The following is a 15,742-nucleotide window of genomic DNA, read 5'->3' on the forward strand; positions in this document are numbered from 1 at the left end:
ATTGGTTAACAAAAACAGATTGTAAGGAACATTATATATGATAAGCTGATATGTTGAGAAGTCAAGCACACTTGGTGTTTTGATTAGCAACATTGTGTATGCTGAACTTGTGACCTGTGTGCTCAGTACAGTGTTCCATGACCTGTTTCTATGGTAACGGGCAGAAGGCAGATTTGGGGAAGGGTTGAAGTTTATGACATTTGGAAAGGGTTGAAATGTTTAACCAATAGAAATGTGTGTTTGCTTTTGAATTTACGTGGGAAGGAATGTGATTTGATGTTTACATGTATATGTGTGGAAAATGAGAGAGAAACTTTTCCATTCTTTGGTTTTGCTGACAGGTGCAGAGTGCAGAGATTCTGTATAAGAAAATCTGGTGTGTGACTGATATACTTCTTAATCTACAAAACATCTTGAAAGGTGAGTTATTTAATTGTGAGGGGATGTATGTAGACTATTTTTATTTTAACCAGACTAATGTATTTTTTCTGCTAAAGTGTAGGGAGTATTTTTTTTTCTCTACACTCTTATTGACAGTGTGTGTGCATGTAGAAACCATTTTGTGATAAGGATTTGTGTTTTTTCATGTGTTTGTTGACAGATAACTATGCAGTTCTTATATTTTGGTAGATTTAGAAACCTTGTAGATGAAGAAATGTGTTTTGGTACAGTGTAAGGGATAGTGTTGTTTGTCTAGAATCACACAGAGAGCCTGTGTGCATTTGGGAACCACTGTGGAGAAGCGTTTGGTAACATCGTACATTTGCTAACAGATCACTGTTTTGAAACCTGTCATGTTGTCAAGTTTTAGTAGCATTAGAAGACAGTTATGGCTTATGCTTTCATTAAATGAGTTAGGTATTGACAGTAAAGTGTAGTCATGAAATATGTAGATTGTGTGCAGTTCCCTTACCACTTCCAGTGTAGTGAATGAGTTTTGGTAAACTCCTAGGAATACTGGTGCTTGTCTAGAATCACACTGCGAGTCTGTGTACATTTGGGAACCACTGTCAGAGAAGCGTTTGGTAACATCGTGAATTTGGTGACAGAAAACTGTTTTGAAACCTGTCATGTTGTCAAGTTTTAGTAGCATTAGAATCCAGTCTTTGCTTATGCGTTGATTAAATGAGTCATGCTTTGACACTGATGTGGTGTACTTAAATATGTAGATTGTGTGTAGTACCATTAACTCTTCCAGAGTAGTAAATGAGTTTTGGTAAACTCCTAGGATAGTGTTGCTTGTCTAAAATCACACTGTGAGTCTGTGTGCATTTGGGAACCACTGTCAGAGAAGCGTTTGGTAACATCGTGCTTTTGCTGACAGAAAACTGTTTTGAAATCTGTCATGTTGTGAAGTTTTAGTAGCATTAGAAGCCAGTCTTTGCTTATATGTTGATTAAATGAGTCATGCCTTGACACTGATGTGCTGTACTTAAATATGTAGATTGTGTGCAGTCCCCTTACAATTTCCACAGTAGTGAATGAATTTTGGTAAAGTCATAGGATAGTGTTGATTGTCTAAAATCACACTGTGAGTCTGTTTGCATTTGGGTAAGGATTGTGAGAGAAGCATTTGGTAACATAGTTTATTTACTGACAGATAACTGTTTTAAAACTTGTCATGTTGTCAAGTTTTAGTAGCATTAGAAGCTAGTCTTTGCTTATGTGTTGATTAAATGAGTCAGGCATTGACACTAAAGTGCAGTCGTGAAATATGTAGATTGTGTGGAGTTCACTTACCTTTTCCACTGTAGTGAATGAGTTTTGGTAAACTCTTGGGGATAGTGGTGCTTGTCTAGAATCACACTGTGAGTCTGTGTGAATTTGGGAACCACTGTCAGAGAAGCGTTTGGTAACATCGTGCATTTGCTGATAGAAAACTGTTTTGAAACCTGTCATATTGTCAAGTTTTAGTAGCATTAGAAGCCAGTCTTTGCCTATGTGTTGATTAAATGAGTCAGGCATTGACACTAAAGGATAGTCGTGAAATATGTAGATTGTGTGCTGTTCCCTTACCTCTTCCACTGTAGTGAATGAGTTTTGGTAAACTCCTAGGGATAGTGGTGCTTGTCTAGAATCACACTGTGAGTCTCTGTGCATTTGGGAACCACTGTCAGAGAAGCGTTTGGTAACATCGTGCATTTGCTGACAAATAACTGTTTTGAAACCTGTCATGCTGTCAAGTTTTAGTAGTATTACAAGCCAGTCTTTGCTTATGTGTTGATTAAATGAGTCAGGCATTGACACAAAAGTGTAGTCGTGAAATATGTCGATTGTGTGCAGTTCCCTTATCACTTCCACTGTAGTGAATGAGTTTTGGTAAACTCCTAGGGATAGTGGTGCTTGTCTAGAATCACACTGTGTGTCTGTGTGCATTTGGGAACCACTGTCAGAGAAGCGTTTGGTAACATTGTGCATTTGCTGACAGAAAACTGTTTTGAAACCTGTCATGTTGTCAAGTTTTAGTAGCATTAGAAGCCAGTCTTTGCTTATGCGTTGATAAAATGAGTCATGCTTTGACACTAAACTACAGTACCATGTAGTATTGTCTTTACTGCCCCAGAACTGAAAATGTAATAGTTTTTACCCAGGCACTGTCCTAGAAGTAGTCTGATGATTTAGTCAGTTTCTAAGTACTTATGTTGTGAACCATTCATTACCAAATAGACTGCTTCAAATGTCCATGCAGTATGCATGTAGTTCTCTAACCACCTACACAGTTGTTTTTCACACCTTCAATTCTCTAGACAGTTTCCATACACTTCCAGGAAACACCCTATCACTCTCTTTGTAGTCTTCTAGTGACCCATTCAGCACCATGTAGTAATTAATTCACTGTGCTAAAACCCAAACATTTATAAATTCACCAAGACACTCTCTTTCCAGTACTCTAATGATTCAGTTACTGTCTAAGTATTCATGCACTGAGCCAGGACTTAGCACATGGACTGCTTCAAACCCCTATGCACTGTGCATACAGTCTTTTAACCACCTAGAGATTTGTCTTTTATACTTTCAATTCCCTTGTCAATATCCATATAGTCCAGCAAACATCTTGTCACTCCCTTTGCAGTCTTTTAGTGACCTTTTTAGTACCAAGTACTAATTCATTCCCTGTGTGAAAAGTCTACCAGTTATAAATTCATCCAAGCAGTCTCCTTTCTGTAGTCTAATCATTCAGTCAGTACCCAAGTACTCATGCAGTGAGCCGGGCCTTAGCACATGGACTGCTTTAAATGCCTATCCAGTATGCATTCAGTTCTCTAATGAGCTACACAGTTGTCTTTCGCAGCTTCAATTCCCCAGTTAGTATTCATACACTTCTAGCAAACACCCTGTTACTCACCCAGTGTGTCTCTTTTTAGTACTATAATCATTCAGTTAGTTAGCATGAAGTCTTTTAGTGAGGTAGGCTTTAGGGCATGAACTGCTTCAAAGTAGTATGCATTATGTATGTAGTGTTTTAATCATCGTCACACTTGTGGTTTAGGGCTATAGTTTTTTAGTCTGTTTTTATATAAAATGTGTTTGTACAGTAATGGAATATTGTAAATTTGAAAGTTATTAGTATACATGTATTTGTGACTCTTTTTTGCAGATACTGTTTTTCAACTTTAAAATCGAGAAAGTATGCCAGAAAAAGAAAAGAACAGAGACAGGAGGATTATTTGAAGAAACAATAACCACAAGTATTGAATGAAAAAGATAATGTGTCTAAAAGGAAAAAATCTTCTGGTACGATCACGAAGCAATTTATTAAAAATGTTTGTAGGAGCAAACAGAGGGGCAGATTTATGTTCCCTGGCGCATCCCTGCAAATCAGCATGGATGCGCCAGGGAAGATGCGTCACGCAAGTTTGCCCTTGCGCCACCGCAGATGCGCCGCATTTACAATGCGGTGCATCGTGGCGCAAGGACAAGCAGATGCGTGACGTATCTGCCCGCGTAAGGTTGGCGCAGTGCTGAAGTTGTGTCACAAGCGCGACGCAACTTCAGCACTGTTCCAACCTACCCCATACCTAACATGGTGCGTCAAGCCTTACGCCTGCTTCAAGCAGGCGCAGGGTTTTGACGCATCAGCGTTGGGAAAGTGACTCAGTGAAATCTTGTAGATTTCACTGAGTCACTTTTCAGGGGCGTTCCTGCGACGGAACGCCCCCCCTGCGTGGAAACGCCCACATGAAACCTGACGCAGTATTTATGTGGCGCAGGGCTTTACACCGCGACGCATCTCCATTGATGCGTCACGATGTCAATAGGGCGCAATGTGGTGCAGGGTTTACGCCGCCGCATCACAAAAGTGAGGCAACGGCGGCGTAAAAGTGGCGCAACTCCAACATAGATCTGCCCCAGAATGTAGAGAATGCTGCAACTTCAAATAATTTTTTAAGTAAGAAAAAAAATCAAAATAAGAGGAAAACTAAAAAAGCAAATGTTCAGTCAAAGGAGATAAAGTATGGTAAAAGAAGACAAAATCAGTATAAGGAATTACGCAAAAAAATATTTTACAAGAGAGTAGTTCATAATTTGCTGAAAGATGTAAAGAAATATAAAAAGAGAGCTTTATTTTATAAAAAGAAGAAGCATATTGAAAGCATTGTGGGAAAGGCTTTTGAAGTAAAAAGGAAACTGTTTATTTTAGTGTCAAACAGAATTCGATCACTAGATAAATCAATATATGTAATGAAGGCCAAAAGTAGGAAGAAAAGAGTTATTAATAAAAAAAAATTGTGATTTTTTTTGGGAGAATGGAAACACAGTTCTAGTTCAGAGCCTTTTTTTAATGAAGAGAGTTATTCACTAAGTGAAAAATTATTGTATGCAGTTGACACCAGTGGTAGAGGTTATGAGGTTAGTGATGGTTGTCCAATGGAGAAAGAGAAAATGGTTGAAAGAAATGCAGAAGAAGTGATAGCTGATGAAGTTTTAGGGAGACGTGCTAAAAACTCAGTGTACACTTGGGATTGCAGTAGTGTACGACAGGAATCTATTGAAAAATGATGTCGTTTTTTATGAGTTTATACTAAAAAAAGTGTAAAACAAAAGATTAAGCTGTTGCAATGACTAGATCCTTGCAGAGTGAGAAAGCATACTGGTTTGCAAGGTCATTCTCTGGCTTGTCTTTCTAGGAAAGTTTGTGAAAGTGTTTTTCACCATTTCAGAATGCTGGCAGTACATCATACTCAAATGCGGAAGTTAGTGAGAAAGTTGTATTATGCAAAAACTCCAGCACTAAAGTTAAGTGAGTTGAACAGTGCTCTTTTGCGTGGGTCAGTTTCAGATGTGAAGCAGGTCTGTGAGGATATTGAATTTTGTTACTTTGGGCCTCAGCAAGAGAGTGAAGAAACTGACACATTAGTAGAACAAAATGTTGAAGACAATGTAGAACCTGTAATTACAGAAACATTTGAGGATGAAATGACAAAGTTTAAGGTAATTTCAGGTGAAAGACCAAATGTTTCCTGTATTTGATGTCGGCGAAGTCACTATAAAAATCAGACTAGGGGTGTCAATCTGTATTTAAAAAGTGATATAGAAGATAATGATAAGTGGATGGAATTTGCAACTTATTTGTTGGCAGAGGATTGTTTTGATTTGGGATGTGAGCAGCGTATTTGCAAATATTGTTATAATAAATTAGATGAGAATAAAATGCCTGCTAGAGCTGTTCATAATAATCTAGAGTTGGTTGCTATTCCTCCAGAGCTGATAGATTTAAATACGTATGAGTCTATTCTGATACAATGTGTTCACCCATTTCAGGCTATTGTTCGTATGGAGCCCAAAACAAGTAAATTACCTCCATCAGAGTTGCAAAGAGGATTGAAAGGAAGAGTTGTGTATTTACCATTAGATTTAAGGAAAAATGTTGAAACTATTGGTGTAGATCATGCAGAAAATAAGCCACTAGTCATTCTAGTTAATGGTTTTCCTACTAAGAATAAGAAAATCTGGCAAGAGTTAGTGGAGGTTAGAAAAGTGCAAAAGGCATCATTGTATCTGATAAAAAATAATGAGTACTATAGAAATGTGTTTGTTGGAGAAGAAGAAATAGATTTAGCAGAAGATAGTGAAACATTAAGTGGACAAATTGAAAAAGTGGACATGTCCAGATGTGAAGAGATCTATGAACATTACAGTGTACATCCACTTCATTACAAAGAGGTGATGGGGAATACAATTGAGTTGTTCCAAATGAAAAAAGCAAGAGGAAGTCCCATGAGTGTATGGGAAGAGAGCTTGGAAGCTCGTTGTTTCCCGCACTTGTTTCCAACAGGAAAAGGTGGACGATATGATTAACGTCATGTGCAGATTCCTGCATGTGAATATCGGACAACACGATTATATGCAGAAGATCCAAGATTTCGACAATGTATCCCTTACATGTTTCATCTTCTGTTTGAAAGTGACCTGTCTGGACTTTCATATGCAGTAAATCACATTTTAAAAACTGGAATGCATCTGCAAAATGGAACTGCAAAGGATTTTATGGATAAAGTGCATCAGGGAGATGATCATTTAGAATCTCAGTTGATTAATCTGATGGCATGTCAGCGTGCGACTAATGAATATTGGTACCGTCGACATGAAGAACTGAAATGCATGCTACGGAACTTGGGAACTCCTACATGGTTTGTTACACTAAGCTGTGCTGAGTATGCTTGGGATGATTTACTTGAATTTCTTCGAGAGGCAAATTCCAATATAAATAATATTGAATACAAGACACCTGGAGAATTGTGCTCTTTGGATCCTGTCAGTGTATGCAGATATTTCAATCATAGATTTGAAGCTATGATGTCTTTCATCTGCAATAAAAAGAATCCTCCTCTTGGAGAAGTTGTGGATTTCTTTTGGAGAAAGGAGTATCAAGCAAGAGGTGCTCCTCACATACATATGTTGTTATGGGTCAAGGATGCCCCCAAATTTGGAACAGATTCAGATGAAAGTGTTTTGACTTTCATTGAAGATTATGCTACATGTGCTGTACCAAATAGCAGAGAAGACAAAAACTTAAAAGAACAAGTCTTACGATTTCAAAGCCATAGGTGTGGAAAATACTGTCCACGAAAGTACAAGTCAAAGGATAAGTTCTATACCAAATGTCGTTTTGGATTTCCACGTCCTGTATTAGCCAAAGGAAGAGTGAACAGTTTCCTGTCAGCTGTATGACATACCATCACAAGAAAGTCTCCGAAAAACACCTACAACTTAAGAAGAAGCGAAGAATCAAAATACATAAATGACTACAACCCAGTTATTTTATCCATGTGGAACGCTAACATGGATATTCAGTATGTTGCGGACAATTCTATTTCTGTTGCTCGATATGTATCATCTTACTTTACTAAATCAGAAAAGACTGAATTGAAAGAAATGTGGGAAGAGATTTCTCATGAGAAGAGTCTAAGTAAGAAATTATATAGTTTCAGTTTGAAAATGTTATCGCATCGTGAAATTGGAGCATATGAATGTTCAGATCGGTTATCATCTGCAAGTCTATATTCCAAAAGTAGAAGAATCATTTAGGTGAGTCTAGGTCTTGCAGGAATGCGAAATCGGGTACTGAAATCTGTTCAAGAAATTGAATATTTAGCAGAAAATGACCCTGAAAGTACAGATATTTTGAAAACCAATACGTTGGACACATACTATCCAAAGAGAAGTCATCATCTTGAGAACATGTGTCTCTATGAAGTGTTGCAAAACTACACTTTTAAACAGAATATTACAGAGAACATCAACAATGGAAAATATGGAGTGATTGGTTCTGAAGGATGTCTCGTGAAACAAAGGAAAGGAAATTTAATTAATCACAGAAAACTGAGTTGCGACACTGCTGACAAAAGGGAATTTTACTATTTAGCCCTTTTACAAATGTTCAAACCATGGCGTTCTGAACTGGAATTACTTGGAGATTTTCCCAGCTATGAAGATTCATTTAATGCTTGTAAAGCTAGCATACAGTGCAGTGCTTTTGCAAATTATGTAAAAATGTTGAATGATGAAATTGATCAAGAAGCTACATTTGCAGCTGAGATTGCTAGAGACAGTTCTCAAGACAGTCAAAGTTCTGCTGCACTGAGTCAAGATCCACTCGGACAACCAATTGTTGAAAATGAAGCAGCGATTGCCATGAATGAGGTGGAAACAGCAATGTATCAAGCACAAGAAGATGCAATACAGTTAGGAAACTTGGAAGAGCAAGTAAATGTTGAACAGAAACAAATATATCAACAAGTGAAAGAGCAGATTGACCATGGATTACTTCATGAAAAGAAAGACTGCTCATGTACATCATTTCAACCTATCCGAATGTATGTGAGTGGTCAAGCTGGAACAGGAAAGAGTTTCTTAATTAAAGTAATTACAAGTTACCTGCAAAAAACAACTGAGTCGCATTTGTCTTGTGTTGTCACTGCTCCAACTGGGTTGGCAGCACATAACATTAAAGGAATTACTTTCCATCGTTTACTAATGCTGCCAGTAGAGCATGAGAACAAATTGGAATACCACAGGCTATCTAGAGAAGCTTGTTGTGAAGTTTCAAGAGTGCTGAAGAAAATGAAACTTCTCATTATTGATGAGGTGAGCATGGTTTCAAACTTGATGCTTGCCTTTGTGCATTTAAGAATGGAGCAATTTCTTAAAACAGAGTATGACGTGTTATTTGGAGGAAAACACGTCATAGTTTTTGGAGATCTACTGCAACTGACACCGGTAAAAGGACAACCGGTATTTAAAACACTTGCCCATGAAGATACTAGAAAGTCTCTTGGCAGTGTTGGTATTGTGAACATTTGGAGTAATTTTGAATACAAAGAACTGACAACAAATATGAGACAGGCAAATGATGCTGAATATGGAAGTATTCTTCAAGATATAAGAATTGGAATTGTTTCAAAAAAAGGGAAAGAAGCTTTGGAGAGTCGATTACTTTGCAATGTCTTTCCAAATGAAAATGCAGTTGCTGCAAAAGTATACGTGGAAATTGCTAAAAATAAGTCAGTGATTTGCTTAATACCAACACTGCGTGAGTGTTCAATATTCAACGAAGAATTACTAAAATTGGAAAATGAAGAAATTGTCAAAATGGAAGCCATCGATAAAATACTACATGAAGGAATCACTATTATTTTAACGGGTAAGTTGAGATCAAAACTAGATTGATTAGAAAAAAACATATATCTAAAACTGCTGGTTTGGAAAAGACACTGTATGTGTGTGTAAACTGTCAGGTAATTTTAAGGCGTAATTTGGATGTAGAGAAAGGTATAGTTAATGGTGCAATGGGCAAAGTGGTGGATTTTGTGAATTATCAGAAAAAAGAAGGAATTGAATTTTTAAAAATTAAATTTGATCAGATTGATGAAGTTAAAGAAATTGGTCGTTGTTCAGTTCGTTTTTTGCTTGTTAAAGATTTATATGTTCTTAGGAAACAATTTCCATTTTCTCTGGCATATGCAGTGACTATTCATAAATCTCAAGAATTAAGTGTAGACAGTGCATTGGTGAACATTGGATCTACTGTATTTAAAGAGGGTATGGCATATGTTGCTTTGTCGCGAGTCAGAACATTATCTGGTTTGTTTTTGATTGATTTTGATGAGACAAAGGTTACTGCAGATGCAAACTGTGTAAAAGAGTATAATAGGTTAAGAAGGGTGTATGCTGCAAATTTAGGTAAATATCCTGTATTTGAAAAGCGTGTGGTTGGTCGAAAAAGAAGGTTAGAGAATATCTGTTATGAAGGTATCAAGAAAAGAAAAAGATAATGTTGTAATTGCAGGTAAAATGAAATTGGACACTGTTGAAGAGATTGTTGGTTATCAGTTTGAAAATAGTTCTGGTGTCAACTGCTATGCTAATGTATTGGTCAGTGTTGTTTTTTATCTTGAAGATTTGCAAGAGCAAATTATGGAGAATCGGCAAAAAAGATTTTGTTCTCTGTTGCACTCTGTTTATGAAAAATTGACAACAGATAGAAGTACAATACAATCTGTTTCAGATGTTCATAGTCTTTTGGATGTGTGTTCTGGTTCTACACAATTTACACAAAATATCCAACAAGATGCTCAGGAATTTTTAATGTATATGCTTACCATTTTTGAAAATGAAGGCGTAGAAATAGAAAATATTTTTGGCCTTTCTTACAAATGGGAACATCATTGTGAAAATTGCACGTATACATGTAGCACCAATGTAGACACTGAGAGATTTCTGTATTTAACATTACCAGACTGTAAATCAGTGGCTTTCAATAAATTAGTGAAAGGTGCAATTCAAAACATGGAGTGTAGCCAATGTAAATCAGAAATGTTATCCACATTATTGTTAACAAAATATGGAAAATACATAGTTTTAATGATGCAACGTTGTACAGCTGATAGAAGAAAATTGGATACTTTAATAAAACAATTTGAAGCAGCACACATATCAATATCAGGAAGGACTTTTGTAGAAATTGCAATCATTTTCCATGATGGTCCTTCCACCACATCTGGACATTACACTTATATCTAAAATGTGACAAAGGCTGGACACTTTGTAATGATGCCCAGTTGGTTTTCAAACAACGTTTGCCTAGGGAATTACAACATTCCTGCCTAATATTTTTGAAGCCAAAGTTTTAGGAAGCTAATTCACTCTCTGAGGAATTTATTATTATAATTTAATAGAAATACCATTGGACAGTTTACATAAAGAAGAAGTGCAAAAATACCATTTGGCCTCAAGGAAAGGTATATTTTTGAATTACGGACTTTTTGGTGGTCATTTATTCAGTGATTATTTTAATGTGGCAACATTTACAGTTTTTATAAATTAAAGTCATAACATTTTGTAATCTGTAAGCATTTCATATATGTATGATTTGTATTTTCTGGTATTTTACCGAGAATAGTATGTTGGTTTTTTTTTAACAATCTTTCTGATTGTTTTTTTCTTGCCCGCTGTTAAGTGATGAGTACCATTGAAATCAATATTTCGAGTGAAATTCAATATATTCTGAGAACAGCAAAAAAGGCAAAAAAATTACTTTGTGGAAATTATGTTGTGTTGTAAAAAATGTATTATTATATGTTATAATTTTTATTTTATTTTCTTTCACAGATCCAAATTTTAAAATGAGCAATTTTTAAGAATTTATATTTTAATGAAAAATAGGCAAAAATGAATAACATTTTTTATTCCTATTACTGTGAAGGTAAGTTTAACTAAGTCTCAATATGCAGAATGAAGAGGCCTGCAAGAATCTACAAAGTTGAAACACGTTTCTTAAAACACTTTGTTTATGTTTTGAACTCTGGCCATAATCAGATATCAAGTGACCTGCAAAAAAAGAGATTTGAGGGGTTCATAATATTTCATCTTTTTAGCTGTTGAAGGACCGCAATCATTTCAATCATTCTTCTTTGAACATCTTTGCAGTCAAAATTCTGTGCTTACCTTCTATCATTCGCAAGGAAATTTAAAAACGGAAATATGTCACTTTTTGTAACATAGTTATTGTGTAAGATACTCTTTCATATTTTCAAAGAGAGGAAAAGGCACTCTGTGCACTTTTTATACTCCATGAAAATGTAACCTCATCATGCAGACCACTTTCGGTTGAAAGTGTGTTCTATAAGTGTTGTTGTGCATGATTGCACTTAATACTCGTAGAACAAGACACATGTCTAGATTTATTAGAAATTGTAAATCTCGATATGTGTGTGAATGGTGCACCATTCTACAATTGGAGAAGAAAAGCACAACAAAGAGAGTTGTTTTAATTTCTCCACATTTTTATATCTTCAATGCATGTTTGAATGTTCATCATGCATTGAAGAAGAAAAATGCATTTTCTCATTGTTTTTGTACAGGAAGGTGTGTCTTCCTGTAGAAAAACAAACAGCACATGACACAGATATCCTTACACTATTGTGCAAGGGTGCCTGTGTCACCACATGGCTGCAGTTTAAGCAGCCGTGCAGAGAGAAGCATAGATTTGCAACATATTTATGTACATATGTTGCATCCCTGTGCTTCGGAAGTACTACAGCACACTACAATTAAAGAGGTTACTGTGTGATGCTGCAGCACTTCCTTATAGTTCTGTACTTATACATTCACCATACGCTACTAATGCATCCATTCAGTCAATTACGTACTACACATACATTCATCTAAACTTTCACACACTAAAAGAAATTTAGCTCTTTTTTTAAACCAGGAAAGTTAGTTCTTACAAGAACTTTTTTTTTTCTTCTTTCTTCTTTTATGTTTTTTGGGGGGGTTTTCTGAACAATTTTGTGATTTGTTTGTTTTTTCTGAAAAGAAAAAAAAAAAAAAAAGGAGAAAGCAAACAATGAACTTCAGGGAACAGTAAAAAAAACCACAAAAAAAAATAGCAAATATGACTTTCCTGTCGGTGGCAGATGAGGTCGATTGACTGCTCGCCATAGCACAAAGTCTTATTGCACTTCGTGCAGAGCACTTTTAAAAATTGAAATTGAGGGCGGATGTCCAAGGTTTGGTCTGAGGGATGCACTCTTGACGTGCTCGGCTGCGATGAGGTGGATGGCGCAGGATCAGGAGTGTCTCTCATCCGTCCGCACTCTTCACGTGCAAGATTGTTTGGAAGAAGGCTCTTCAAGTGCTTCATCATACTTGCCGTGCCGCAAAAGTATTTCTTGGTAGGATCCCCTCTCGATAAGACTCTTTTGCAAATCTTACATGTGACCAAGGTAGCATTGGTCTTATTCTTTTCTTTCGGGAAAAGTAAAAAATTTCCACACCACTGAAGCAAAACGTTTTTTGTGTGGTTCCTCCGGCAAAAATTCATCCTCAGAGGTTTGAGGTGATGCAGGTGATGCCTGCTGCCCTGAAGCCATTTTTGGTTGCAAAAAGTTAGAACTAAGTGTATACTTAGTCTAAAAAAATCTTCTTCTCTCCAAAGAGATGGTTCTCCAAAGGATCTCAAATAAGAATGATTGAAATGGGTGGGGTCTTTCAGTAGTTAGAACAGGAAGTGTAATGAACCAATCAAATCTCTTTTTTTGCAGGTAACATGGGATCCGCGCACCGTGCGCTTACGCAGCACGCACCCAGCGCGCATCCGCGAAATTGAATTAAAAAAAATTATAGGGTTAGATGTAAAAATATATTACTTTTAAGACTAGTTTAGAGTTTGTCTTCAATTAATATTCACATGAAATACATAAATATGTTTTTTTTAAATGTTAAATTCTTCGCGGGGTCCGCGCACCTACCGTGTCACGGACGCATATGACGCATCGCGGAAGCCCGTAGACGTCGTGTTACGTACATCGAACGTATCGCGTAAGGGCTGGGAGTCGCGTACCGGTCGCATAGCGATCGCGCACTAAACACGTACCCAACGCATACCATGCGCGGATGCTATCGCGTACGGATCATGAACGGTGCGCTTAGGGTGCGCGGATCCAAAAACATTGAAAAAAAAAATATATCTAAAATAAATTTTTGCACTTATAGTTAAAAAAATATTTTGAAAAATATAAAAAAATATGTTTGAAAAACCCATTTAATTTTTAAAAGAATTAATTGAAAAAATAAGTTTAAAAAATGGTAATAAAACAGTATTTAAAAAAAAATAATTAATGAAATTGACACACTGAATTTGAAAAATATAGAAATCCAATCAAAATCATTAAACATGATATCTTTAGAGATAAGTTATAGATAGGAATTAGCATTTAAAAAACCTTTGAAATTCACTGAAAAAACCATAGGTTTCATGCACGTTATAATTATGAATTGGCATTTAAAAAACCTTTGAAATTCACTGAAAAAACCAAAGGTTTCAGGGGCGTTATAGTTAGGAATTGGCATTTAAAAAACATTTGAAATTCACTGAAAAAACCATAGGTTTCAGGGGCGTTATAGTTAACTGGACATTTCCCTCGTACAAAACCCTAGAAATTCCCCTGTTATAGTTAGTTCAGCTAACTATAACTCGTGCCCCCGCAATGCACTGCTGATGACATCACTCATGACATGGTCAGTGATATCACTGATGACATCACTGATGACATCTCAAATTACATCACTGATGACATCATCTATGTGATAAATTAGTACACCTTTTCACACCCTAATATAACTTTTGATACACCAACTCAAAATTTCAGACGGCCATTTTGAAGACCATAGATACTCCAATACCAATAACTACATACCCACTCATTGACTCTTAGATCTACATGCATCTCCACTCACTCACCTGTACAGTCACTCATACTTACAGTCACTCTGTGCATTTATACACCTATATAGACACGCACACACCGCCAATCATCCATTGAGGTACTGACATATCTAGTCAGTCATGCAAATAATTAATCATAGTAAAATTTACTCACCTATATAGTTAAAAACACTCAAGTTCACTTACTCATAAAAATACTAACAAATTCTGTGTCTTCCTGCAGAAAAACAAACAGCACATGACACAGATATCCTTGCACTATGGCGCATACAGCCACTACCAAAATCACACACTCTCACATATAGATAGTTGTATACTATTAAACGCATATACACTGCGTTTCACATATGTAGTTACTGACACATGTACAACTGAGATATACATTCAATCACTAACACACCCATACATACACTCATCCAACCATACAGTCCATCACAGATGCACTCTTAAAACCATGCACCCACTGAATCACCCACTCACACATCTAGTCACAGAGTCACACACACCCTACCCACACAAACACTCAGGCACCCACACAGATACTCAGACAACCAATAGATAACCCATATAGACACTTATATAGCTATTCACAAAACCATACAGCCACTTATACACCAACACACAGACACATACAGACATTCACACAGTTTAGTCAGTAGTCTGCAGTAAGATACATTTAATGACTCACTTATAGAGTCAGTTACACACCTAGAAAATCATCCATTCACACACTTATACACCCAAATATTTTTCAACAGGCCTTTCCCTATATATATTAAACATATTAAAACTGTTCAGAAACACATACTCAATGGATGATGTTATCAGTGATGTCATTTGAGATGTCATCAGTGATGTCCCTGACCATGTCATGAGTGATGCAATATGTGACGTCATCAGCAGTGCATTTGCGGGGGGCGCGAATTATAGTTAGCTGAACTAACTATAACAGGGGAATTTCTAGGGTTCTGTACGAGGGAAATGTCCAGCTGACTATAACGCCCCTGAAACCTATGGTTTTTTCAGTGAATTTCTACGGTTTTTTAAATGCAAATTCCTAACTATAACGCCCCTGAAACCTTTGGTTTTTTCAGTGAATATATATATGGATGCAGGACACCAGATGATAGCATAAACATTTATTGTGCAAACAAATGATGTGTTTCAGCAGAAAGCCTTTGTCAAGCTGTGAAACATGCTCCACTTCCCCAAGAATTATGTTAATAAATACAGACAAAATACTTTTCATGTTACGTACTGACACAGATTTCCTTTGTTTAAATTATAAATTTGATCTTCAAATACCAATTTCCGACCTTTTGAAAAGCATTATTCACAAAATAATTAGACTTCTTATTTCACTAAATATGAAAAATGTGAAAAAAATGTCTGTAAAATGTAACGGCTATAATGATCAATACAGATTAATGATTCAAAACTATTTACATTGTAGCTTATTGGCAGTACTTTCGCAATTTTTCAACGACAACATACTATTTAAAATGCATAAGT

Source organism: Triturus cristatus, chromosome 8 (genome assembly GCF_964204655.1).
Source record: "Triturus cristatus chromosome 8, aTriCri1.1, whole genome shotgun sequence".
Classification (NCBI taxonomy): Eukaryota; Metazoa; Chordata; class Amphibia; order Caudata; family Salamandridae; genus Triturus; species Triturus cristatus.